Source organism: Amblyomma maculatum, chromosome 11 (genome assembly GCF_055883805.1).
Source record: "Amblyomma maculatum isolate TAMU_Amacu chromosome 11, ASM5588380v1, whole genome shotgun sequence".
Taxonomy (NCBI): Eukaryota; Metazoa; Arthropoda; class Arachnida; order Ixodida; family Ixodidae; genus Amblyomma; species Amblyomma maculatum.
Window position 1 is genome coordinate 45,014,790 of NC_139354.1, and position 20,160 is coordinate 45,034,949.

The 20,160-nt window shown below is 48.7% G+C and overlaps 1 protein-coding gene and 1 long non-coding RNA gene across 2 annotated transcripts in view; one reads left to right on the forward strand and one right to left on the reverse strand.

The window, feature by feature from the left end:
• The window catches only part of LOC146173707 (uncharacterized), a 53,158-nt gene extending 40,927 nt beyond the window's left edge, over positions 1-12,231 (reverse strand). The window contains exon 1 of the mRNA XM_084584145.1: positions 11,982-12,231. The gene's annotated coding sequence lies outside the window, so the exon portion shown is untranslated. The remainder of the gene's footprint in view (positions 1-11,981) is intronic.
• A 92-nt stretch (positions 12,232-12,323) lies between these two features.
• Positions 12,324-20,160, forward strand: part of LOC146173708 (uncharacterized) — a 71,506-nt gene continuing 63,669 nt past the window's right edge. Inside the window, exon 1 of the long non-coding RNA XR_014702106.1 lies at positions 12,324-12,468. This is a non-coding gene — a long non-coding RNA (uncharacterized LOC146173708). The remainder of the gene's footprint in view (positions 12,469-20,160) is intronic.

Sequence of the window (20,160 nt, forward strand, 5' to 3'; positions counted from 1 at the left end):
TTTGCTAAGCTTAAATGTTCGCTCAGGAGAAGCACGTAGGGCCAGGAATAGAGTGCTGCTAAACTACGCGCGCGCTGCTTTCACTATAGCATTTTTTTTTTTTTTTTTTTTTTGTGTTAACCCCGCCACAGGACATCTGCCAGAACGTTTAACACACCACTTTCGCGCCGCTGGTGGACCAGTCAAGTATCGTGCGAGCCCTATATAGAGCGACGGCGGCCCCTTGTTCTACTGAATTCCCGTTGCCTGGGCATACAAATAGGGAGATTAAATATAGGGTGACCCGATCAATTAGGTGAAAAGGGTATAGCGGGGCATTAGTGCGCACACTCATACCATGCTGAAAGGGCGAATAATATAGTTAGATGTGGTTACCGTCCCGTCCCGTTAACCGCCCCGACCCTAAAGCTGATTAATATGCGGGGTAGGTCGGGCAAGCTGCTTCCTGCGATGCAACAACAGCTCGTTTGCCAAGGCTGACCCCAAATAATAATAATAATAATAATAATAATAATAATAATAATAATAATAATAATAATAATAATAATAATAATAATAATAATAGTAATAATAATAATAATAATAATAATATTTGGTTCACAGGAAAGGAAAGGCGCAGTATCTGTCACACTTTTCTGTGGACACCTGAACCACACCGTAGGGGAAGGGAGAAAGGTGCGAAAGTGGAAAGGGAGAAAGAGGAGTCGTAGAGGCGGGCTGCGGAGTAATTTCGACCACCTGGGGACCTTTAACATTCGGCTTCCATCGAATCTCAAAGAAAACGGCCGGGATTCGAGTAGCCTATAGCGCAATCGGTCGTTACGCTAAAAAATCAAAAAGAAAAACTACATAGCGCACCCGCTTTACAGGTTGGTACACATGCTTGCTCGTATATATATATATATATATGTATATATACATGAAATGGGATGGAAAGCAGTGGACAGATGCCGACGGGGGAAAGACGGTGGCGACATCTGTACGCGTTATAAAGTATGAAGCGAGACAGAGGACGAGACAACGAAGCGAGGCGGCATGTCACGCGCATAACGCGCACACAGAGAACCAGTTTCTCAACCCTTTGTCTCTCACCGGCCCGCAATCGTCAGAAGCTTTTCTAAGCACGCCAGGAATCCGAAAAATCGTGAGAAGATAAAAAGAAAGGCAAAGAAAATGGAGGCAGTATATACAGTATACGGAACGTGCCTGGCCAGCAGAGCGAGGGCGCGGACAAAGAAATGGGCGAGTCCTCTAGGAACCTGCAACCGTTTATATATATTTGTATACTTTTAATCGCGTTTTTCCTTTTTTTCTTTTATTTCCCTTCTTTCGACGCGAAATTCCTGTCCAGTGAGCGAGCGTTACGGTCCGTATAGTATACGGGAATCTGGTTTTTCCCGTAAAACTGGACTTTTTCCACCTCACACGCGGCCTCCGGTCGCCTATACACATACATGCGTTGAGTAAGCCGTAGAATAAAGGCGGTCTGACCATAATAACAATACAAAGAGCATAGCTCCCTGCGCCAATGAATAATAGCGCACGAGAAATGGACGCGGCCGCGTGCCCCTCACATGTCGTCAAAGGGTTCAGAAAAAGCCCCACACGGCCCCGCAGTGCATGCGATAAAACGAAGGGGAAATGAAGAGTCGACTCTGAACCGGCCATAGTGCCCCCCCCCCCCCCCCCCCCCCTCGAATCTGCACGGCTATAGCACAGCCCACCCACGTACTTCTTTGTTGCACACGCTGATTCCACAAATGTGATGGGCGATGGGGTTTCCCCAACTATAACGGAAGGAAATCGGAAAACATGCATGCGGAATTTGTGACAGAGGATTCTATATATACGAATGGCTGCCTACGTATAAAGCACGGCGTTTTTTTTCTTCCCTCACGTACCGTCTTTGCCAAAAGTAACCAGGCTGCGGGTTTCGCTTCTCGAACAAGTTGCAGGGAATTCGTACCACTTATGAAAAGTACAGTTGAGCTCTTGTCCTCACTTATTAACAATTTGTCATCCTCTGGAATTCAACGTTGGCTTCAAAATACAAGCGAGAAGCAAAACATGTAGCCTGGTTACTTTTGGCAAAGACGGTACATCAATCTGCATAATGCACGCCGTGTAGTCAAGTATAGCTGTCTTCTGCATTTCACATTATCATTGATTTTGCCGCCCGTATAATTCACAAAATAGCGAAGCGAATTCTTCGCGTATACATGCGGCCAACACAGACGACGAGTACCAGTACGTGTCAATTATGGACACGTCCTTCCACCTACATATTCACAGAAAAGCCTTTATTGAGTATTATACACCTCGTGCGCTGCTTCTTTCCGTTCTGCCGGACGTGGAACGGGTGAGGACGATTTTGCCTGGAGTTTCTAGCGCAGCGGTATACGTTCACATAAGCTCTTTCCGCTCACAGCGCCACAGTACGAGTATTACACGTTGACGCTTTTACTATCATCATCATCATTTATTATACCCTTAAAGGCCCCGGGTGGGGTATTACATAAGGGGGGGGGGGGGGGAGGTAACACATAAAGATAACAACCGTTCATGGTCTAAACATAGGTACAAAAAGTCAAAATGCTCAAATACAACTCGAAATACAACTATGGCACCCTTCGCCCTAAATGAAGTGCTGTCCAGCACGGTGATCAAGTATAATACACAAACGGGTATAAGGCACACGCAATACTCTCGGGCGCACACGCCGTACATGCGTGTCTGGCCACACAGGGACTTCGACTCGAGTCCAAGTCTTAGAGTCGCGAGTGACTCGCGTAACTGATAACGTAAAGACCGGTGAAGCGCGTGAGCGTCACTGGCCAGTCCTTCTTGGAAGCCACGAATCACACTCGCACGCTCCCTTGTGTGCGAAACGGTCGAGGCGAACGAATTATCCTCTCGGCTGAGCATTCGTTAATGCTAACTGGCATTGCAGAAAAAAAAAAAGAAAAAAAAAAACGCGCGTACCCTCTACACGTGCGCGCTACGTGCATCAGCAAATACACGGCCGCTCTTTAAGCATGTCACTCAGAAGAGGACCACCTGTGTGTACACCGTTCAGTGAAAACCCGTACGCACAATGCTTTGCCGCATTATTATGTCTGACTTGCACCAGATTCCCCCCTCCTCGCGAGACAATACTCATTCCTAGAGGACGCAACGAGATCTGCACTGTGAGTGGTCCGGCGCCAAACGCGGTGGTGGCCTGCGCGCATATAGTAGTACATCCGACAAAAAGGTTGTGCTGCACTATAATAACCCGACAAGAAATTGCACCGAATAAAATGAGGCGGAGACGTAAAGCGGTTCACCGCATTACCGCCGCGAACCACAGATCGGGCGCGGCGATTGCGACACTGATGGCACGACGGCGGACACCTTGAGGCGCACCTGCTCTTCTAGCGGCGCCGCCATCGATAACCTGAGCCTCGCCACGCGCCGGTCGTGTGCCGCAGCACCCTTACACACCAGTCCACCTCTGCAGATCTGCTCTCCTATGGTATACGAGAAGGAGAGGGGGGGGGGGGTTATTTCGAACAGCTGCCCACAAAGAACACACACACACACACACACAGACCCGACGGAAACATTATATGGGCAGCGTGCGCCGCATGTCGACGACAAAGTTGGACGTCGTGGCGCCCGTTATCGGCATGGCGCGAAAGCCCGCTGCAAATGCTACACTGAAGTCACTATATCGCTGTCGCTTCTTTTCGTTCTGTGTCCTTTTTTTTTCTTTTTTTTTTTTCATTCCATTTTTCGTCTTTCGAAGAGAGACGCACCAAACCCCGTCCAGTGTGCGGACACTGCGCGCCGCTCTGAATTCCTCCTAACCGCGAAGAAACAACACCAGCTGGATTTCGAACGAGGAACGCAGCTGGCTACAGTCGCCACCAATTAAATTCCAATATAAGAGCACGGGTACACACACACACACACACACACACACACACACACACACACACACACACACACACACACACACACACACACACACACACACACACACACACACACACACACACACACACACACACACACACACACACACACACACACACACACACACACACACACACACACACACACACACAGACAGACAGACAGACAGACAGACAGACAGACAGACAGACAGACAGACAGACAGACAGACAGACAGACAGAAGGTGACAACACACACAAACCCGCAGCTTGGTGGCATCGCATTCTCCGTTCATGTGTCATTGCGCTGCTCCTGAAGGTACGCGGAGAGGAATCATGTCCCAACGTAACCACTGGCTACAACAGAACACGCAGATATCGCAGATATATAAGCGAATGTACCAACTGCTCCCCCAAACAGTTGCTGTTCACTATTCTGATCACTCATCAGTCAGAGAAGAATACACAGGAGCCAGCAAGTTATCCCCCATTGTTGCAGACTTCCGACATTTTTTTTTTTTTAGTTCTATCGTCCCTTATGTTTAGTTTATGGGCTTTAAGGTCCCAGAGCGACTCAGGCTAGGAGAGACGCCATAGCTGGAAGCCCTGCGGAAATTTCGACCACCCGGGGTTCCTTAACGTGCGCTGACATCGCACAGCACACGAGCGCCTTGCCTTTCGCCTCCATCGGAAAGCGGCCGGCGAGGCCCGGAATTCGAACCCGCATCCTCGGGCACAGCAGTCGAGCGCCCTTAAGCGCTGCGCGTTCTTTCACAAACGGCCTGGACTAGAGAACACGCGTGCGCGCAAAGTATGCCAGCAGTGTCTCCGCGGCCGTATAACCAGCCGCGATAAGGAGGAACACACCGTGCTGATGGTCTACACTCGTCGCCGTGCAAGGACGCGTCAGCTGCGGACCCACGCAGATGGGCGCCGGCATCTGCGCCTTGGTTCAGCTGCGGGAACCGAAGGTGGCGCCGCTTGGACAGCGCCAAGTGAAGCAGAGTATACGCGCGGGGCGCAATACCGACTCGAAATTGACGCCCGAAGTGCGTGGCTCGCGTGGCCTTGAAACGGGATGCAAATCTCAAACTCGGCCGTTACTCGGTCCGATACGCAGCCGCCATATAACATCTGTTTGCGCGCGGCGGGCGAGTGATGGACACGAGTCGTTAAATTAAATGTGCGGGAGGCAGTGCGCCCAAGCTCGCGCCTGAAATGAGAAATGAAGGCCCTATAATGTTTATCAGCTGAGCCCTTTGGTAAATAGACCTGGCATAAAGCGGGTCCGGGAATGCGCGGATGACGCAGAGGGTTGCGCTTAGGGATAAGGAGGAGGCGCCGGCCGAGGTGCAGTCAGATTTGCATGATTCTAAATTCAATAAGTCCAAAACTTTCTTCGATGCTGACGAAACAGTCGATACAACTTCGGGTCTTGTCAAGACAGCCGCCAAGGGCATGTCCTTGAGACATGCCCTCAGACATAAAAATATTTCACCTACCTCATGCGCATCAGACAATTTAAAGTTATACGCGACAAGCGCTTCGCGAGTCAAAAAAAAAAAAAAAAAATGCCGGACTAACATAAAAGCTACACTCCGCCAAGTGAAACTCTCTTGCTACAGTGACGAGTCCCGTGCTCAAAATGACAGAACAGTCAACAACACTGAGCTACTGTCTCCGAGTCCATATTCCAAATGCAAAGGCTTGAAACTAGACACTGGCTTCTCCTTAATTTACATCAACTGGGTTGCGTTACGTGAGGTTGTGAGAGACCCCCACCGTCTTTTTCTTTTTTTCTGCGAGCTTTCTCTGTTAACGGCAAAAATGACGATGCCAGCGAGACCAAACACATAACAAAACGAGCACAACAGACTACAACATAAGGCCCCGCCGCGGACATCTTCCCGCCACCTTTCCCGAAGCTTCGACCTCGCCCACCTTCGCCCAGCATCCCGTCCTCCTCACGTTAGCCTCGACCACCGATTCCCCCTCGGGGGCGGCGGCACCATCTTGCGCCCCGAGGGAAGATCCTTCCCCGCCGGCAATATTATACATTTCATTCTGGGGGAGCCGGCGTAAGAAAACGGCCCGCACGACAATGGCCGTCACCATTACGGAGCGCCTCACAATGGACGTGCTCCTATAGGCAGTGCTCCCTTGACAGCAGACGCGCGCCGCGCCTCTGAGCATAAAGCTTGAAGAGAGAGGCATATGGCGTCAGCACCGGGAGGAGGAACCACCTTCTTCCCTTTTACTAGCCCAACTGTACCTACTGCTTCGACGAAGGAACACGGCGACGATAGCGACGCCAGTCTTGAGCGGCCAGCATCGACCAAAAACAAAAAAAGAAAAGAAACGAAAACGGAGCATAACTCTGGCCCCTTTACTCCTAGGTAAGTACATCGAGGAATCAGCCTTCGTCCACTGCCACCCCCAATCCTAGATGAAGCTAAGAGCATCGCCGACAGACGGCATCCGCCAGCGCAGAAGAAGCGGCAAATGGAGCAGACGACATGGCAGACGACGAGACTCCGATCCCCACGCTGCCGTAGCAGACGACGCATCCAGCCTCTTCCTCACTACAGCCGCTGCACCCTTACTACTACTACTACTATTACTCTACTACGAGCGTGACCTTCCTCTCTCTCTCGCCACTACCGCAACCCCCTCACAACGCACCTTGAAGAAAGGAAGCTAGGAAAAATAGACCGCGTGCAGCGCACGCACCTCGATCTGTTCTCCGAGCGTCGTCTGCTCAGCAGGCGCCGTCATCGTCTGCTCGCCAAGAAGCAGACACCGTGCTCCAGCCGCCGCTCGCAAGGAGCGGCAGCAGCAGCTGCACAGCGAACCATACAACTTCCACCCATCTCCGGGGCCAAAAACTTCCCTCGCTACTTCCTCCATTCAAGGGGAGGGGGGGCTAAACAACACCTTAACCTTGCGAGCCGCGCGCGCGCGTTTCGATCCCCTCTACTATACGCACCGGTGTTGTGCCGGCCCCCACCACTTCGGAGGCGGCAGTGTTATTCCTTCCTGTATACCGTCCCCTCGACGGCGTCAGCTGTTCCCCAGGCGGAGGGAGAGGCACAGCCAAGTGCAGCCACCACTACGCTGCCCCTCTCTTCTTCCTCTACGCGCAAACCTCCTCGCCCAGCCCCGAAACACATGCGCACACCGGGCTCGCCATGTGACGGCCCCAGAAAGAGAGGGGATGGTTCCTCATTCCGACACCCCCCGCCACTATACTACTACCACTACTACGACGAGAAGGTCCAAGGCCTCGACACGGGGCGCTTCCTACCGCGGTGCAAAACGGGACAGGAAACAGCACGTGGATAACAGACCCCCGTCGAAAAAAAAAAAAAAAAAAAAAAAAAAAAAGAAGTGTCCCCATATTTTCCGGGGTCGCTTTGGGGGTTGTAACTTTAAAGATCCGTATGCTGGGGGAATGAGGCAGCGAAAGGGGGGAAGGGGGGGAGGGGGGTATATCAAAATTCCACGGGATCGCGCGGAAGGGACTGATTAATGAGTCCCTGCGCTCCAGATTAGTGATGTGGGCCCAGCGGTACTTCGCGGTTGCAGAGAGAGCCAGGTTATTTCCACTTCGAAAGGTGGACACCGCTGCTTCGATCTATAGCGTGACCTCAACAGCCAAACGTCACGTGTCGCAGCGATAGGCGGATTGGTTAAGTAAACAGAGCAAACTACGTGGTGATGAAAATGAATGCCGCATTACCATACGCCGCAAAACATGCTAACGTAGGTGAATACTGAAGCCGATCAGATCATAGCATCCTTATTTTGTTCTTCTTAATGCTAGTGATGATCGCAGAGGAAGATTGGCTGTCTAGTCCTTTGTTACAGCAAGTCCGATACACAAAACAGTGCAGGTAAGTGAAAATATGTGCCGGTTGGTCCATAATCGAACAGCAGACACCAGGAACAGCGGTTACTAACGGTGTGCGCTGTTGTTTCACACCGACGTGCATACAGGAATTGACAATCGCTGGCTAATGCGAATTGCATCTGGTTTCTGGACAACTTCAGCGCTAATTTATCGAAGATTCCATTAGAGAGATAATTTCGCAGACAGCAGAAGAAAACACCACTTCGTGCGGCCAGGTATATTTTAATTGTCAAAGCATAATACCACTTGCTGCAAAGGTCCTTTTTCCGTCCTACTCTCCCCAATCCCCTTCAATGCCAGCTAAATTATCTGTTTTCCATTAAGAGTTGCTCAGTCACGATCTGTTTAGGCTGGCCAACTTTCCGAGACTTCGAAGAAACGGCTGTGTCTCCACTTAATTTACCTTTTTTTTTTCTTTTTTAATATTGCGTGCCGAAACGGTGTGCCGCAGTTCGGCAAATTACAGGAGATTCAATACTTCACATTCTCACAGCACGCACGCAGTCCCCACACTTCCACCCACACACATACTTCCTGGTTCAACAAATCCCACCTCCTCACGAGCTCACGACCTGGGGGTGGCTTCGGCCAAAAAGCTCGAGAGCACCAACCACAACCATACGAGCGCCGTCACAAAGAACCTGATGGTAGAACACGGTTTTCATCTCTTTCAAGAGCACTACCGTAATTGACTCTGTTCATTTCACTGCAAATACAGAAGCAAAGTGATCATTAATCCCTGTACTCACTCACAGGCAGACAAAACTCGAGATGCCAACTGATTGCACAAACTGATTTTCCGACACCATCTAATTTTATTTTTATTTTTTCACTTTCACATTTGCCCCCTAACATCTCACACGATGCTCCCTTGAAGGTCACGTGAATGAATTAGGAATACTTGAGGTGGGGTACGAGTTTGAAAATGGCTTTCGAACGTTGAAATTATAGATGTGAAATTGGCTAGAAATCTTCAAAATAGTTACAGCCTGCGTATAAAACAGAGAAGTAGGTTAAAAATTATGCAGTATTGTTTATTCTTGTTTTCTACTTTTTACTTTATTCTACCGTGTGCAGTGTCCTAACATGCAAGTGTAGACAAGTTTATGTCAAGCGAACAAAACTATAAATACTACTAGCTTTAAGCAAAAAGAAAAAAAAAGAAAAACTAGGCTTCTAGTTTTGTGCTGCATACAGACGTAGTCACTGACTGAGGGATTTTTTTTTACATTGACTTTGCAGTTCCTTAAGTTCATGAGCCTCTAAAAATGCTGTTTTGAGAACATTCTAAATAAAGCCTACGAGAACTATTTCATTTCTGCCCTACACGCGACCACAAAACGGTGCCAAAACAGCATGTTTGAAATCACGAATACATATAGTGTAATATCTTTTCTGGAAGCTAAAGACGGGCTATCAAAAGATTAAAACAAAACAAAAAAATGGTCACACACCCCTCAGTAACGTTTTTTTTTTTTTTCGTCATCCCACCGTCATCACAAACACAGATTCAGTAAGCGCTTTTAAGAGGCGAATACTGAAGTGCAATATATTTTCTCAAAGGTAAATAAATGCGGCTATATCGGAAGGTTGCAAATTATAACTGATTTTGAGGTGATGATGACCGGGCAGTACAAACGCGTGTTACTCCGGACAGAGCAGTCACCTGTCGCTCGAGCGCTTTCAACTTTGTCGGCCCCTTCTGTAGGCTTCAAGTTCACTGAGAGAGGGAGAAAGAGAAAACGGCTTCAGCTGTGCGGCCGCTCCGCCCCCTTCACTGCTGAGCCGCGTGACGCACGTCGCCACCTCCTCTTTCTCCACTTCAATTTCACGCAGAGATAGAGAGGCTTCGGACAGACGTCCGTGAAAACCGTGATTGCGGCCCAGTAGTGCTACGCACTAAAAACAACCAGAAGTCACTCTTTATTGCCGCAAGTTGTAACAAGCAGTTCCGCTCTAGACCTACAAAGATAAAAAAAAAAAAAACTGCTTGCACGACAACTTCGAGGCCAAAAGCCATGCATGCCAGGAAACCGCCTCAACAGGCTCTTTAACTATCGTATATATAAGCCTCAAGCCAGTTTATATATCACGCGAGAGTTGTTGTTGTTGTGGCTGTAGGAAAAAGGAAAAGAAAATGCACGGGCCTGCTAGGTTCTGCAGCTGAGCCACCTCCGCTGCCTCGTGCAGACAGAAGAGATTTTTATTTATTTATTTATAGGAAGGGAAAGGCGCGGTAACTGTCGCACTTGTTTTTCTGTGGACACCGCAACCGCGCCGTAAGGGAAGGGATGAAGATGGAGTGAAAGTGGAAAGAGAGAAAGAGGAGCCGTAGTGGAGGGCTACGGAGTAATTTCGACCACCTGGGGATCTTTAACGTGCGCTGACATCACACAGCACACGACGCCTTTTCGTTCCGCCTCCATCGAAACGCAGCCGCCGAGGTCGGGTTCGAACCCGGGTACTCCGGCACAGTAAGACAGAAGAGAAAATAGAGAAGAAAGAAAAGGAAGAGGGAGAGAAAGACGCGCGCCACAACAGCCGTCGTCCACCACCGAAGCGGTGGCGGGTGCAATGACGGCCTACAACAGATAAAAATTCGGTGGCAGGCTAGCCGCCACCGCAAGCGGCGGTGACCTAGCTGTCCCAGCCCTATCATGGGAGACTCACTCCTCTACGCGAGAGTGCCCAGGAGCGCGCGCGAGTCTTGGGACGAAGCATGCGAAGATACACTGACACAATTCATGCAGGCGCACTAATTTTCAGCCCGCAGCGGTTGCGCGCATGACTCGCTGCGAGGGCTTAGTGCGCGCATCAAGTGATTCCCGATCAAATAAATGCTCAAGTTCATCCGCACGCCTGACACTGCCCTTCTCTAAGTGTGGAAACTCGAATCTCAAACAATGCGCTGACCTGACCCGACCCTGTGCTCGGACTCGGGAGTCGGGGTCGCAGATGGCCCTCAGGGCCCGCCCGTCTGACCCACTGGGGCCACACCCGGGAAGGGAAAGAACACAAGGCAGGGGACCCCATATCGCGATTCGCGACACAGGAGGGAGACGGGTCGCGGCATGGTTGATCCCCACAGGTCCCCATCCATTGTGCCGCTTTTTTTTTTACTGCTTTACTTCATTTTCTTTCTCCTTTCCTTTTTATTTTATGGAAGCGGCGATACAATGCGGTCTGCCTGCGATCGGAGGTGCATAGATCTTGGAGACAGGTACTGGAACACGCCACAGGCTATGAAGCAGCGAGCGCGAACCACGGACTCGTTCTGCACATACAGTCATGAATCAGACCTTATTTGAGCTGCGGTAACATTGCAGGGAAACATAAAGCGTGAGAACAAAAAGATATATATATGCAGATATAAACGTGGTTACGGTAATATAAGCAGGTCGGGCCCGTTGACTGCGAAGCGCCAGCAGCCCACCGGCACGAACGATTTCATGCGGAGAACGGAAAGCCCCAGTTTCCCATTTATACGGCAAGCGGATTACGACGCGCGCCAGTTTCGTATCCGAATCGAGACGCACGGAGCAACGCCAACGATCTACAGGTACCGCGCGGACAGCTTCGACGTTCAGTGAGCAAGCACGGTTCCCGGTTCTCCGAGAGCACGACACAATGCATGTCATACAAGTTCACAGAGCGCGGTGATTCCCGAAAACACTTCGACAACGTCTACACGGAATAAACTCGCGCGTGCGAAGCCAACCATCGCGCGCGCCGGCCGGCATCGAAACACTGTTATCTTTGGAGGCGTGACATTTGCCCGCTCAGCGTGAGAGCGTCAGCAGAGCGGTCAAACATGCTGCTAGATGCAACAGTAGTAGCGCATCGTATTCCGTAAACATTCCGGAATCCTTGACACCATATGGCGTAGAATCACACCAATTTTACATTTTTGTTTTCTTGCTAGCAAAACAAGCTTGAATACTAAGCCTAACGATCAAGGCAACAGGTGCAGCCGTTCCCGTTAACGACACAAAACAATTTGCAACGGGCTCTGGCGAAAGCATGTCGATGACTCTGCGGCTCCTAAGTGGACGGTATGATTCCGGAACACGATGCGCATCACGCTAACTTCAACGGTCCAAGTGAAGAGCGCTCAAATCAAACAGCCATTACTCACGTCAAAGTCCCGCTGACCATCTCAATTCGTCGCACACGGCGCTTGATGCCGGCGCCGGACGCGCCATGCCTTCTTCGAAGCACAGGTCACCACACTATGCACATCCGTGATCTGGACAAACACACAGTACGCACCGCTAGATGATGAACCAAACAAACAAGCACAATTAGCGGGAAAACGCTTCAAAACAACGCACACATACAATGCACGCGCACCAACTCCCCAGGCCCGTTGCCACGGCTCCTGGCAGGAGGCCCTAGGTCGTGACGTCAGGTGACGTAAGCTTCAAGGAGCCAATCGGTCATCGCGCTCCGCTGGCTCAAGGAGTGCATGCCGGCGAAGCCAGCACTGGCGTCGGAAGGATCAGCCATCCTGACCGATTGTTTCAAGCGTAAAACAGCAACCGGCGTCGATAACTGCGGACCACAGCTGCGCTTTTCAATCCTCGTCGTCACTGAACGGATACAGCGATCCACAAAGGATGCAGGTAGGCTTTAAGACAGATTTTATATCTACGCCGAGAGGACATATCGTTTGAAAGCCAGTTGCGAAGCCGCACGGTGTTCTGAAGCGCTGTTTTAAATAGCAGAACGCATTCACATCTGCATCGCGGCCACTTGGTGCAAAGCGCGTCCGCTTCAGCAAGGGGCCGTGGCTGTTGACTGAAATACCTGTGAACTTCGTAAGACTATTGGTAGCGGTAACTGTTCGCTTTGGGCTTGGTTCGCAGAAAGACGCTTCATGCATCGTGCACCGATACCGTTTGCCGGCATCATTGCATCGCACGCTTCAAACAATTAGTGCGCACTACGATAACTGACGCTTTCCTTTGAGAAAGTACAGGGCTAAACTGACATGTGTTGTATAAATATAAATAAATGCGCCGTTAAATCGTGCTTTCATGTTCGCAACGAGCGTTGACATCTAAAGAGACTGTCAAGCGTGAATACATTACGTTCTCCTTTCTGTTTTTCTTAATTGCCTACCCTACTTCATTCATTGTAATTTTTGCATTCTGATTGATATGGCCTCGCTACTTTGCCGCACCCTGCCTTGGTATCCTCCTTAATTGTTTTGCTTTCTTTCGCGAAGCAGACGACAGTTACCGACGAAGCAGACGATCAGAGCCGCGACAGCGACATACGTAACCTTATTGCTCAGCTTGGCAATAACGCCGCTATGCGTCGTACCGCGCTGAAATCTTGAAATCGAAACTGCGACGTTGTTTCTGTTTTATGGCTTAGGTGAATGCAGGTTGCTAAGTGCTCGAGACATTGGAGGTGGTATTTTCGAAATATGCTCGTCGCGCTTGCCACAAGTGTTCGTTATTAAAATACGTATAATTTGTACGCGAATGTTTTAGTATTGCAGTGTCTGTCTGTATTACATGGTGTCGCAACCTCAACTCTGAGCACGTCCGGCCGGTACACTTCGGTAATGTCGCATGGATACGATTGTCCACACACGACAGAGAGCTGTGTTGTACCGGCTCAGACTGTTATCGGCTTATATATATTACGACACTCCCTATATATTTGGTACTGAGTGTGAACGGAGCTGGGACAGTTAAGTGTCGTGTCCGGTGAGACGATTAGTAACTGTATAGTGGGTTCGCGAGTCCGCGCTGTCGTGGAATGTGCGCCTGTGTATATAGCCTCTTTCGTGCCCTGAATAGGTTTATTTATAGGAAGGGAAAGACGCGGTAACTGTCTCACTTGTTTTTCTGTGGACACCGCAACCGCGCCGTAAGGGAAGGGAGGAAGATGGGAGTGAAAGTGGAAAGAGAGAAAGAGGAGCCGTAGTGGAGGGCTACGGAGTAATTTCGACCACCTGGGGATCTTTAACGTGCGCTGACATCGCACAGCACACGACGCCTCTTCGTTTCGCCTCCATCGAAACGCAGCCGCCGAGGTCGGGTTACTTGTAGCCTAGATGTGTAGCTCGTTAGTGGCACTCCTCGCTGGGTGTCAGGCTCGATTTAATTTTGAAACAGGTGTGCGCGGTTATAATAATGAATAAGCATGCGCCTAATTTCAGATATCACGAAGCAGATAACCCGTGAAAAAGTCTTCCGTCGATACATATCTTTATGACACTTGACACCAGCTAACCAGCAAGAAGGACGCCAAACAAAACTTATTCACAGCCCGAATTTCACGTTAATAGAGATAGCTTTAGTGAGGGGGAACGGGAGGACAACACTGCTTAGTGTTATCGTATGTGTAAGTTCAAGCCATTTCCGGTTGCTTGGTGACTGTGACGTGAGTTCGTTTCCCGTCCACAGTGGTCGCATTTAATGAAGTTTATTCAGCCAGTTCAGTACACGCCGAAGAACCTCGTCGTGATAGAAAAGTATCCGAGAGCAGACACTTCTGCTTGTGTGGGATGTAATTTTGCATTAATCGTTCAGGGCGTATCCAAACCATTGAGAGACCTTTGGACTATTTCCAACTCCGCTGCGTATATAGCAAGGGGATTACTTGCAACGTGCATCTCGCCAGAGAAATTTGCACGTGATATGCCCGCACGCATGTAATTCGCGGCGCATTTCTGGTTGGAAGTTCGCGGTTGCCGGTATTGCCAAACGTATTGGTCGCTGTGATAGTATTTAGCAGGGCATTTTGGATGGGTAGGCTAACACCATCTTCATTTAATGAAGTTTATTTATTTATTCATTTATTTAGTGAATGAGCGAGTGAGTGAGTGAGTGAGTGAGTGAGTGAGTGAGTGAGTGAGTGAGTGAGTGAGTGAGTGAGTGAGTGAGTGAGTGAGTGAGTGAGTGAGTGAGTGATTCTAGGGAGCCTGGGATTCGATCCCGTGTCGCCTTTCTCCGCAGGAATCTTTAGCCATCTAGATGACGCCGCGACGGCTATACCCGACGAATGTCAGACTCCCTAGTATTCTCAGTGTCCATAAGTTCGCTTTTCTTTTTTTTTTTTTCTTGGTTGAACGTGTTATAGGATTGACGGCTGAAGTGCGATCAGTGCAATCGATCAAACAGCTCCGTAATAAGGAACTCAATTCAACCATGCAGAGTTTCATTTTGGAATCCTTCCTTAGCGAAGATGAAATTTCCGCTTTTCTTTGTGCATGTCGGTACCAGTTCTTCACCAAGAGTGAATTCCAGACATTGTCCTCAACACCAGGCGCTTCGAACCTCGCAACAGCCTTTTCGAAACAGCAAAATACAGTGAAGCTGGCAGTAGGTTGATGAGCGTGGTTTCTGCATCGGTACTGGAAAATGAGCTTCGTTCTTGGCACTGTACATTGTTGTGTTGTTTCTTGTTATGTGTGAGTCTACTTCCTCTGTCGTTCGTTCCAGTAAAGCCAATCGTGAGTCGACGTAGCGGATGCATAACTATACCTGTCTTCGTCTCTGCGCAGTCAATGTTTCGCTCAGGTGCGCTCTCTCAACTGAGTATAATCTCATGTAATTCCTGTTGTAGCCAGCAGAAGGCCGAGAAAAGGATAAGTTACACAACAAGCGTGGCAAACCGCAGCCACAACAAACATCGCGACAAGAGCTCGCTTGCAGATTAGTGGCTTCGATCCGTCCAGTCAATCCGAAAGACAAACCCGGCGCTTTGCTGGACTTACCCTGTAAGCACGAACTCTATAGTCCCAACGATTGCCGCTAGGAAGCGCAGACGACCACGACAAAGAGCAAACACCTTCCTTTTTCCCGCTCTCGGTGGAAGAGAGGGGATGGGAGGGATAAGGAACTCTCTTCGTCTGCGACCAGACCGGAAGCGCGGCTCGGGACAAAGCGGAAGCAGTGGAAAACCCCGTCTTCGCGCTTCCGCTCACGAAGACGCCATCTGGCTGCGGCCTTCTCCTCAACAACGTTTCTTTTAGTTTACGACGGGCCCTCCCTTCTGAACGTCCTTCTTCTTTTTGCCGTTGTTACTTTTAAAACTGGGCGAGCGCGTTCTTCTCTTTAAACGACTCCGCAGAACGGCTCGATCTCGTGGAAGCGCGTAGCAGACGACGCAGGCGAAGCAGACGAATATAAAAAGAGAAGCAGCAGACGACGCGGACCACATATGCGTAACAAAAGAATGGAACGTCCTTCAGCTTTCGCGTCTCCTCAAACACTGCCAGTGTTTGCTGATGGTCGTCTTCTTGCTGAGCGAGAGGGGCTCAATTTTTATTTCTCTTTTTAAACACTTTTTTTTATCCAATTTGTGCCGGTTTTTGGCGGGCTTGGGAAGGCCGTCTTGGGAAGAAAAAAAAATGGAACGATATTTTTTCGTCGCACGCGTGGCAGAGGGTATAAGGAAACCTCGTCTTTGAAGAAAACCCGCATACACGCCTGGTATGAAAAATCTTCCTCGGTGACTTGACTTTCAACCTCAACCGCTCTGGTATTTTCTTCGGTTGTTTTTTATGTGGCCCGAGTGTAAACTCCGGGTCCTGGGAGCGCCCGCTAACGCCACAAACATTTTTGAGGTCTGCCGAGTATGAGAACGGAAAACATTTGCCGTTCTTCTAATCCCGCGTTCTTCAAACGTGCTTCCGAGTTGCATTAGGGTCAGACACATTTCGGGGGAAGGAAGAAAGATGGCTCGGCGAGTTAAGAAGCCTCGAATTATAACACGGTCAAACATTTGCCTTGCGGTAAAAAAAGCGCGCAAATTCTTCGCGACTGCCTGTCTCCACAAAGAGCAAGTTGAATGTGCATGATTAATATCGGGAGGAGCAACTTGACCTCACCGATATGTATGCTTGGTCGCGTCGTGCCATTTATACAGCGGTTCGTGCCTGATTGCTCAGCACACCGTGTTATATATTCAACAGATTCTTTGAAGGTTCTCTCTTCCGTTTAGTCAAGGAGCATTAAGAATCATGTGTGTCTTTTAACAATATAGATGTACGTGTGCACGTTTTATGATTCGATGGAATTCAGTGTTTTGTTGTTTTTTTTCTAAATTTTAATCATGACTTTAAGGCGTGAGGGCTACCTTCTCAAGTGTATTTTTTTTTTTTCTAAATGCTGAAAGATATCGACTGCTTTTCTGTGACTTTCGAGTCTTCTTCGCATTTAATTAGTAGCAGTAGTATAAGACTTTTATTCAGCCAAAAAGTTTTTGCGTGTCATTTGTAGCATCGCAGTCCCTCAACTATTTGGTTTGCATGAAGCGTATAACGCTGCTGTTCAAGAAAATTTCTGTACCAATTAATTAAAAGACACTGCAGATCAGAACTCACCGATTTGCTTGTTTTTTCGTCCGGATACGCAACCCGACAACGACACCAGCCAAGTTTAACTCCTTTTCGCGTTCGAAATAACATGCTTTAAATACTCATTCCTTCCACGAACTATTTCCGATTGGAATAACCTCACTAACAATGAAGTGCTGCAGCCATCACTGACGTTGTTCTCGCAACATATCACCTAGTTTCTTTTTATTGCTTTTGTTATTTCACTGCTGTGTTGTATATGTTTGGTTTTATTCCTAATTGCGCAGAAGAGCTTCAACTTGCACTGTAATTATTGTTTATTTTTGCCTGTTTTGTTAAACTGCTTAGTTTGTATTCCCACCCTGCTAAAATCCCAACACTGGGATTGCAGTATCAATAAATACAAATACAATGACCGAACAACGTTCCTCAGCTTAGCTTGCGCGTCTGCTCTTTGGAATCATGCAGAATAAAACGAAATTCATCTGGCCAGCTGCGCAGCGATTTGGCCACGAACGACTGTCATTTGAAAGTCAAGCAGGAAAAAAAAAAAAAAAAAAAGTTATACGCGCGAGCGAGGCCTCTCTGAGCTTTCGAAACCTATCGATCTAAGTTTTAAAACTCTCTTTTGGGGTATTTGAAGGCTGGCAAAACACCGGGCGCCTAATGAATTGGCCAGCTGAAATCGAAGCCGCCACCACCTTTCGCCCCGTGGTCTGTCTTGGACACCCTCGTTCGTGCAGACAAAAAAGAAACTCGAGAAATGGAACTCATGCTGCGCCCACAGCGCGTCGTCTGCTGGCGCAGAGAGCGCATTCATGGTGGTCATCTGCTGCTCCGGGATCCTCGTGTTCCGTTACACCTGGCGCGGCCCAGGGCCGGCCGGGTGCAATACTTTGGAGACATTTTGCAAAATCACTTACGACTCGACCTCACAATTGAAAGCAAGTAGACCAAAGGAAGTTGGGTAAGAGAAAGAGAGAAATGAAAAATAAAAAAAAAAGAATTCGCAATTAAAAGCTGCGCGAGGCGAGGCCAGGCGCAAAGACCTTGTCCAAATCCACCTGGGGAGAGCAGACGGTGTCGTCGTCTTGCGCGCGTCGATCGCGTATTTCCTTCTCGCCCGCGCGGTTTCGACGTCTTCTGCTCCCGCGATCTCTCCGAAACGACGCCTTGTACAACGTGGCCGCGGCGTTAACGAAAACAAGGTACACCCTCGAGAGATAACTTCTCTCCCGCTTAAAGAGGCACTGTTTATTTCGCCGTCACCTGCCCGTTCCCGAGCGCGCGAAGAGAAAAGGAGAAATGATCAAGAAAGCAGCAAAGCAGAAAACGCGAAACGGGGAATGAAAAAGAATAAAACGGAACGTAGCAAGTAAAACGAAAAGGCGAAACGGCGCCCGGCGCGCAGCAGACGACTTCTAGGTCGCGTGGCGGCAGCCTGCGAGCCCGCAGCAGACGACACAGCTGCCCACCGAGCCGGATAATTCGCACTCTTCGATAGCTGCGGGGGTCTATTGGAGCGACAAGGCTTAGCTTTGTGTTCGATAACAATGCAGATAGTACTCGTTTCTGTAATACTAGCTTTTGACGGCCTTCCGGTAGTGCTCTGTGCCGGGTATATACGTTGTATTGTAGGTTACGCAGGCGCCATACTTACGGACAATGGGGAGGAAAAACGCCGCAGCACTTTGCAGACGCCGAATAATTTAATTGCTACTGACATTTCGTTATCAGTTCTGTAGCCTGTGTTCGATAACAATGCAGACGAACACTGCATTGTACCCTGGCTTTCAAGGACTGGTGTTTTCCGCTCATATCTTGAACGGTCAACTGCTGAATATCCCGGGGTCTTCGCATACAATGATTAATTGAATACCTCCTGTCGTCAGCCAGTCATGAATCTGGGACGCGATTGTTTGCAGATGAAGACGCAATCAAAAGCTGTCGGGACGTTGTCAAGAGATGCTCAATTTAACAACCTCCGGCGTACGTAGTGCCTCTACTCAAGGAGAGCCGTATAGTACCAGAAGCTGCCACCAAACCTTGCAAAAAGGAGCAATCTTCGCTGATTGCACGTGCTATTTAGGCATTGCGAAATACACGTTGCGCTTGTATACGCGACAGTCTCCGCTACCTCTTAAAATGAAGGAGAAGCCAGTCAGAAATCGCGATGCTTCATTTTTGTTTTTGTTTTTTTTTATGTGTGTGGCTTTCTCAGTCCTTGTTCGGTGCTCTTTCATACTGTGCAGCCATCTTCTTCCTCTCGTTCTATCCTTTAAGCGGTAGATAAATTCGAGCAAAGGTCAACGCATCGCGCGACATTTTCCTTTCTTCTACCTTCTTCCGTTTTACTTGGAGTAGAAAATATCACTTAAATGTGCCCCAGCACCGCAACATAAAATCAAAGAGACTGAAATTCTGCTGCGTCTTCTTTTCTGCTAATTCGGTCATGCTTGCTTTGTATACATCACGGAGCCTTATTTCACTTGAGTTATCAGTACTTGTCAGGGGTAAGGACCTTACTATCTCATCATCATCATCATCATCCCCAGCCTGACTTACACCCACTGCTGTGTAAAAGCCTCTCCCATATTCCTTATATTAACCCAGTCCTCCAATTAATCCAGTTTTGTGCCATCGATTATTTTCTTATCTAACCATGCAACAGGGCTCATTTGATACAAAGATATTATATGGTGACGGCGATCAGGGGTAGTGGTTATGGTCATAACAATGGTTATGAATGCATGGGTTTCTCCGCAGTATCTTCTGTTTCGAGTGCTCTACTGCACGTCCGTTCTATGATACTGAGTTAATTAAGCCCTCTCTTACCACACACATATATATATATATATATATATATATATATATATATATATATATGTGTGTGTGTGTTTGTGTTCTGGTTGAATGATAGTTGAAACCAGAAAGAGCGGGCTGTTCCTTTTTTTTTTTTTTTTTTCATGGTTACCCTTGAACAAATAAAATGAAGACC